This window comes from Marmota marmota, unplaced genomic scaffold, assembly GCF_001458135.2.
Source record: "Marmota marmota marmota unplaced genomic scaffold, marMar, whole genome shotgun sequence".
NCBI classification, from domain to species: Eukaryota; Metazoa; Chordata; class Mammalia; order Rodentia; family Sciuridae; genus Marmota; species Marmota marmota.
Genome location: NW_026000082.1, coordinates 19556724 through 19564444, shown reverse-complemented (window position 1 = coordinate 19564444; position 7721 = coordinate 19556724). Strand labels below are relative to the sequence as shown.

At 43.6% G+C, this 7721-nt stretch overlaps 1 protein-coding gene across 2 annotated transcripts in view; it reads left to right on the top strand.

Annotated features, from left to right (window-relative positions):
• Nucleotides 1-424: 424 nt before the first annotated feature.
• Nucleotides 425-7721, top strand: part of Akr1a1 (aldo-keto reductase family 1 member A1) — a 15199-nt gene continuing 7902 nt past the window's right edge. For both annotated transcript variants that reach the window (XM_048815472.1, XM_015485076.2), the window contains exon 1: nt 425-580. The gene's annotated coding sequence lies outside the window, so the exon portion shown is untranslated. The remainder of the gene's footprint in view (nt 581-7721) is intronic.

The window sequence follows — 7721 nt, the reverse complement described above, 5'->3', positions numbered from 1 at the left end:
GAGAGAGAGAGAGGAGAGATCAGGAGAGAGTATGCGGTGTGGCATTCTGGTCAACCTTTGTGGTGTAGATGCTCCGGGCCTCAGTTTGCCTGAACTAATAACAGGGTCAAATTTGCTGAACTCTGGGAATACTGCCAGGCCAATCCTGCGGAGCGAACCCAGGGGGGCCAGGGCCTGGCCGCCTAGAGAAGAGGCCCGCGGTGCACTGTGGGCCAGCCAGAGGCACGGCCGGCCTCCAGGACCATCCACGTGACCGGAGCGCAGGCAACACTGAGCTTGTTGCTTCCCAAACCCTCGCGGTGGAGGGAGAGTCCGAGTTCCTGCCAGTCCGACTTCCAGCACCCAGTACACGACACGTGCAACCTCCCAGCTCTGGCCTCCATCCCCCTCAGCAACTTCCCCGGGAAGTGGAGGGCGGATCCACTTTGCGCGTGATCTGGGCTGCCCGGCCTCTGCCCCTCCCTCTGGGCGGAGCTTCCTTTTCACTGCCAGACTTAAGCCGAGGCCTTTGCGTCCTTAGAGGGGTGCAGCACCGAGCTCAGGCCACGCTGTTGTGTTCACACTGTGTGCTTGCGCCAAGGTGAGTTTCTCCTGCTCTTGGCCCATCCTTCTTCCAGAGGAGGTAGTCTCGATCCTTCAGGACCTCGGGCCCGCCCCGGGATTGAGTGGGGAACCATGAGGTTTAGTTTCGGATTTGAGTTCCTCTTATTCTCTGAGATCTAGAATAACCCCCGTTTCTCTGAACTTCTGTTTCCTCGGCGGCAAAATGAGTAGGCATATCAGCATATCGAGAGGATTGAGAAAAAATTTTGAAAGCGTCCAGCACATGAAAAATTTAGTTGCCATCTTCTTTTTGTTATTCACCTATAAGGTTTTTTCAGGTGCTCTTGCATTCCTGCGGAGATGCAGGGATGCTTCCTTTGAAGTGGTGGGAAGGGGAACGGGGAACTCCCTTACTTAGGCCCTCGCCTTGTGTCTCGGGTAGCTGGAACTTGTTCTGTTTCTCCGGAACCCTGTTAAAGTCAGAATCGGATCTGACCCATCACAGGACGGGCCTATTATTAATTAACTTTTGCGTTCAGACTACCCATACTCAAGGTTGCAGGACCTCTGCAGAAAAGTCTCGACAATTCTTATCAGGCCATCAGGCCTGTTTTTTTTTTTTTCTCCATGATAGTGGTAAGGTGCATGCGTGAGGCCTTGGTTTCCATCCCCAGTATCAAAAATAAAAAAATAAATAAGTAAAATGCTTTAATATTCTCCAAAGATGATTCTTTATAGGTTTCTCAAGAAGAAAAGAAGGTGAGGGAGATAGTGACTTCTTTAAATGCCCCACCCCTGACCAAACTCCAGTTGTCTCCCATCAGCCGCTATTTGTGTACTAAGGGCGGACTCAGGGTTGTGGGGGAAACCTTTATGTAATCTAAAATCTAAAAGATGCTGCTATGTGCACACACACAAAAGCAATGATATGTTCAAGTGATTAGTGAATTTCTGGGAAGAGCCAGAAATTAAAGTGCTAGCTAAAGGATGAGCAATAGTTAGCCAGGGTGAGGTTTGGGAGGGGAAAATGTGCAGAGACCTGGAGTCAGGTAAATGATGCTGATTTTACAGAGGCTGAAATGAAGAGGTAGAGAAATTAGGAAGGTGGGAGCCAGGTTTCTTTCTTTCCTTTTTGGGGGATTACTGGATATTTAACTCAGAGGTACTTTACCACTGAGCCACACCCCCAGCCCTTAATTTTTTGAGTTACTAAGTTGCTTAGGATCTTGCTTAGTTGTTGAGGCTGGCCTCAGACTTGAGATCCTCCTGCCTGAGCCTCCAGAGTTGCTGGGATTAGGGCATGTGCCACCATTCCTGGTAGGACTCAGGTCTTTTGAAGAAGTCTGAACTTTATCCCTGGGGGAAGGGGAGAACTGCTGAAGAGTTTGAGTCTAGGAGTCACTTGGTTGGATTTGGTGAATGGATTGTGGTTAAGGGGCCACGCTGGAAGCAGAGAAATACCTGGATTAGGTAAGGGATGATGGTGATCAGGGTTAGGTCAATGGGAATGGAGATAGATGTGGATGGACTAGAGAAAGATTTAGGAAGTATACACAAACACATACATATTTATATAATTTGGGTGGGGTACTGGGAATTGACTCAGGGCCTTGTACATTCTAGATAACAACTCTACCACTGAGCTACATTCTCAGTCAAAAGTATATATTTTTAAAATTTTTCTTTTTATAGACCTTAATACGTATATGAAGCAGTGCACAGCTACTTGGAAGGCTGGGGTGGGAGGATCAACTTGAGTTCATCAGTTGTAGACTGCCCTGGGCAACATAGTAAGACTCCCATCTTAAAAAATAATAATAATAAATCTTTGGGACTGGAGATACAGCTCAGTGCAAAGGCCTTGCCTGCATGCTTGAGGCCCTGAGTTTGATCCCCAGCACTGCAAAAAAGAAAAGAAATAAAATGCATATGGTATATTGCAGTCTAATAAAAATAAAAAAAAAAAAACCCAACCTGGGTAAAAGGGTATGTAGATTTCTGTACACTATTTTTTTAATATTATATTTTAGAACACTTATTATCTGTCTTTGTGTGTGTGTGTGTGTGTGTGGTGCTGGGGATTAGAACCCAGGGCCTTGTTCATATGAACCAAGCACTCTACCAATTGAGCTATATCCCTAGCCCTATTATCTCTTTTTATATTTACAAGTATTAACAGGATTCTTTTAACCCAACCAAGCAGAACAAATCTGGGCTAACCTTACATATTTAAGGTAGTTTTCCAAGCTGGCTTCTTTATATTTATAGATTTTTTTTTTTAAGAGAGAGAGAGAGAGAATTTTTTAATATTTATTTTTCAGTTTTGGGAGGACACAACATCTTTATTTTATTTTATGTGGTGCTGAGGATCGAACCCAGCGCCCCGCACATGCCAGGCGAGCACGTTACCCCTTGAGCCACATCCCCAGCCCCAAGCTGGCTTCTTTAGAAGTAGAAAAGATGTGCGTCCCTCCTCAACTACCTATCAAAGCCATAACCTGATAATACTTAGAAATACCTCAAAAGAACTGCAAATACTTTCTGTCCATAGCTTTTTTGTTTGTTTGCAGATTTGGAGAATGAACCCAGGGCCTCTCACTTGCTAGGCAAGTACTCTAACATTCAGCTTTACTCCTATCCCAACTTTTTTTATTTTTTATTTTTAAGCAGACTTTAAGGTAATTGTAAATTTATAAGCAGTTGTAAGAAATAATACAGAGAAGGCTGGGGCTATAGCTCATTTGGTAGAGTGCTTGCCTTGCATGCACTAAGGCCCTGGGTTTAATCCTCAGCATCGCCAAGAATAAATTAATAAATAAATAATACAGAGAGCCAGGCATGGTGGTGCAGGCCTATAATCCAGTGCCCAGAGGTTTGGGGGGCTGAGACAGGAGGATCAAAAGTTCAAGGCTAGACTCAGAAATTTAACAAGATCATCAGCAACTTACCAAAACCCTGTCTCAATTTTTTAAAAATTTTTAAATACATTTTTTAGTTGTAGATGTACACAATACCTTTTTTTTTAAGTAATTTTTTTTTTTTTTTTTTTTTTGAGGAGAAAGAAGAGGGGGGGATTTTTTTGTAGATGGACACAACACAATGCCTTTATTTTTATGTGGTGCTGAGAATCGAACCCGGGTCCTGCCCATGCTAGGTAAGCGCTCTACTGCTGAGCCACAATCCCAGCCCCACAATACCTTTATTTTATTTATTTATGTAGTGCTGAGGTGCCTCACACATGCTAGGCAAGTGCTGTAACACAGAGCCACAGCCCCAACCCCTCAATTTTTAAATTTTTAATAAAAATAAAATCTGCAGTCCTTTTTGGACTGGGGATTAAAAAATAATATGCAGGAATCTACATACCCTTTTACCCAGTTTATTTTATTTATTTTGGTAGTGTTAAGAATCAAACCCAGGGCTTCACATATATTAGAGAAGTCCTCTACCACTGAGCTATATCCCCAGCACCCCCTCCCTCCCCCGCCCCATGGGATCAACCCAGGGCTTTTCACATTAAAGACAAGTGCTCTACCACTGAGCTACATTCCTAGCCCTTTTGTTATTTTTTTATTTTGAGACAGGGTCTCCTTAAGTTGCCCTGCTGGCCTCAAACTTGAGATACTCTTGCCTCAGCCTCCTGCGTCCATAGGGTAACAGGTGTGCAACACCATACTCGGCATTAGATGACTTTTTTGTTTTTGGAGGGGAGTACTAAGGATTGAACACAGAGGCTCTTTACCACTGAGTTATACCCCAAACCTTTTTATTTTTAATTTTTTAATTTTTAATTTTATTTTTTGTGGGGACCAGGGATTGAACCTGGGCACTCTACCATTGAGCCACATCCCCAGCCCTATTTTGTATTTTATTTAGAGAGAGGGTCTCACTGACTTGCCTAGTGACTCATTTTTTTTTTTTAAGTTGTACATGGACATAATACCTTCATTTTGTTTATTTAGTTTGTTTATGTGGTGCTTGGAATTGAACCCAGTGCCTCATGCTTGCTAAGCAAATGCTGTATTACTGAGCCACTACCTAGCTCTAGTGCCTTGCTTTTTGTTGAGGCTGGCTTTGAACTCAAGATCTTCTTGTCTCAGCCTCCTGAGCCACAGGGATTATAGGAGTGCATCGCTGCGCCTGGCAATTTTTTATTTTAAGACAGCTTTTTATTAAGTTGCCTAGTGCCTCACTAAGTTGCTGGAGCTGGCCTTGGACTTGTAATCCTCCTGACTCAACTTTCCCAGTCAGTAGAATTACAGGCATACGCCACTGTGCCCAGCCATAGATGACTTTTAAAGTCCCCATGATAATACTAAGAATATATTTAGTTTTCTTTAACACTTGTTATACAGGTCTAGGGTCCCTGGTGAAATAGAATATATAAAGAAGGGAATGGGTCAGGCACTGTGCAAAGTACTTTAGATATAGTTTCTTTTTGAAAATAGTGGAGCTAATCTTCAAATCCAGGTCTGTGCAGCCTTAGAACCTAAACTGCTTCTTTGTTGCTCTGCTGCTGGATTTGTTGAGCATAGTTTTGGATGAGTGGACATGAATGGGACATGCTGGTGGAGAGACCAGAGGGAGCTAAATATACAGAACTAGGGTGGGAAGATTCAGGACTTAAAGTGATAACTGAAGACATGAACTTGAGTAAAGAGTGAAAAATGGACTGGGGACAAAACCCTGAGAGACGACACTTGTAGAAAGTGGAGGAAAGGCCTACATAGCCAGAAAAAATATAAATATTGCTTCCCCAGTCCTGTGTATCCAAGTTCCCTGTGTCCCGGCAGCAACTATAGAGCCCTCCTCTGAGAAGGGAAGACTAACCCTCAGAAAGAAGGAACTAGGGCACTGAGTTGGTAATAATAAAGCCTACGTCCTGAAACTTCCTTCTTCCTTCTCTCCCTACACACCCAGATTTTTTTTTTTTTTTTTTTAATATTTATTTTTTAGTTTTCGGCGGACACATCTTTGTTTGTATGTGGTGCTGAGGATCGAACCCGGGCCGCATGCACGCCAGGCGAGCGCGCTACCGCTTGAGCCACATCCCCAGCCCTACACACCCAGATTTTGTCTTACATCTCAAGACAATATGAGGGTGTCTGAATGCTGCCAGAGGTCTAGCTAGTTACTTACTTCCTGACAAGCTCAGAGTCTAGAATCTGTCATTGCAAGGCTGGATTGAAAAGCAGTTGCCTTAGAAGATCTGGAAGTCACAGACTGGCTGAGGATGACTTTCTATCATATGGAAAAGGATCTGTCTTTGGCTGCAGCACCCCCATTCCCCCCTTGGGAGCTCTTGTTCTTTGTAGATCATGGTTAAGCCTTTCTACTTCTTTGATCCCTGCCATACATACTCCAGTCCTTTAGGTTTTCAGTTTCATTTACAAAAGAAAGGGAGAAGGTTCAGGTTTCTTTTTCCTTTTCCAGATTGGCCAGGCTTTTGTTCAAGCTTCTACCTAGATATAATTTCAGAGCTCTCTTATGTACTGGGATATCTGGGAGAGGCAAACACGTTATTGTTTGAACATCAAGCCCAGGAATCCAGACATAGACTCTGGTGGCAGTCTGGCACCAGATTCCTCCTGTGGAGTCCAGGCTGTTTGCTCGATTGCTGCGAAGTTTGTGTCTCTGATAAGTTCTGGTTACAAATATTATTTCCTTCAGCAGCCTGGTTTGCTGTGCAGAAAGGGAAGATTTCCATTTCCAGGTTAGGCCAGTCTATAAAATTCTTCCTGGGTCAGAAGTAGCAGGAAAGGCTGGGCGTGGTGACACATGCCTATAATCCTATAAGGGTCCTGCGAAACGTCGGAGAAAGAGACCACCAAGTGACCACTCACGCAATTGGCAGAAGGGGATTTATTGAACCAGCATGCTGGGGCTCCGTGCCCACTCAAGAAGGGAAAGCAGCCCAGAGCCCCGAGCAGGGGCTGAGCACTGCTTAAGTACACTTTTTGGGGAGGGCGGAGGGCTTTGTATACATCAGAACAAATCATCATGAGGCGCGGGAAAATTGAACAACAACTCCTAAACATGATTAGTTCATTCATTGGCGGGAACAGGTCAGGCTGGAGTGATAGGTCATTCCTAAGGAGAGTACACATTCAAACTGATTGGTTCAGGCCCTGCAAGGCCTGCGTGCAACCACACAGACCCCTTCAGTTATTAAACAACCAGACAATCTGGGGAAATGTTTACTGGGCGGTTCTAAGCATTGTCTTAACAGCTACAGAAATTTCAGGTTTTGCAGGTAGCATAGAAACCTAACAATACCTCCTTTACATTTTAACTCAGACCTTGCAGCTTAGAAACTTTTACAACACCCGGTCTTTTACCCTTTAACTTTTACGCTTTAACTTCAATTTCTTTTACCCTTACAATCCCAGTGGCTTGGGAGGCTAAGTAAAGAGGATCACAAGTTCAGAGCTGGTCTCATCAACTTAGCAAGACCCTGTCTCAAAATAAAAAATTAAAAGGGTTGGGGATATGACTCAGTAGTTAAATGCCCTGTGTTCAATCCCTGGTACAAAAAAAGGAAAAAAAAGTATTAGGGAGGGGTTGGAGGTGTGGCTCAAGTGGTAGGTCACTCGCCTCGCATGCCTGAGGCACTGGGTTCGATCCTCAGCACCACATAAAAATATAATAAAGATATTGTGTCCACCTAAAAAAATTAAAAAGTAAATATTAAAAAAAAGTATTAGGGGGACTGGGACTGGGGTTGTAGCTCAGTGGTAGAGCGCTTGACTAGCATGTGTGAGACACTGGGCTTGATCCTCAGCACCACATAAAAATAAATAAAGGTATAAAATTTTTTTTAAAGTATTAGGAAAGACAATTTTTATTCACAACTTGTTATCACCTGTTCTACTATGTGTCTTTAAAAACTTGGAAATACTGGCTGAGATTGTGGCTCAGTGGTAGAGCGCTCACCTAGCACAGGCAGGACCCGGGTTCAATCCTCAGCACCACAAAAAAAATAAAGGTATTATGTTGTGTCCATCTACACCTAAAAAATAAATATTAAAAAAACTTGGGCTGGGGAGGTGGCTCAAGCGGTAGCACGCTCGCCTGGCATGCGTGCAGCCCGGGTTCGAACCTCAGCACCACATACAAACAAAGATGTTGTGTCCGCCAAAAAACTAAGAAATAAATATTTAAAAAAAAAAAAAAAAAAA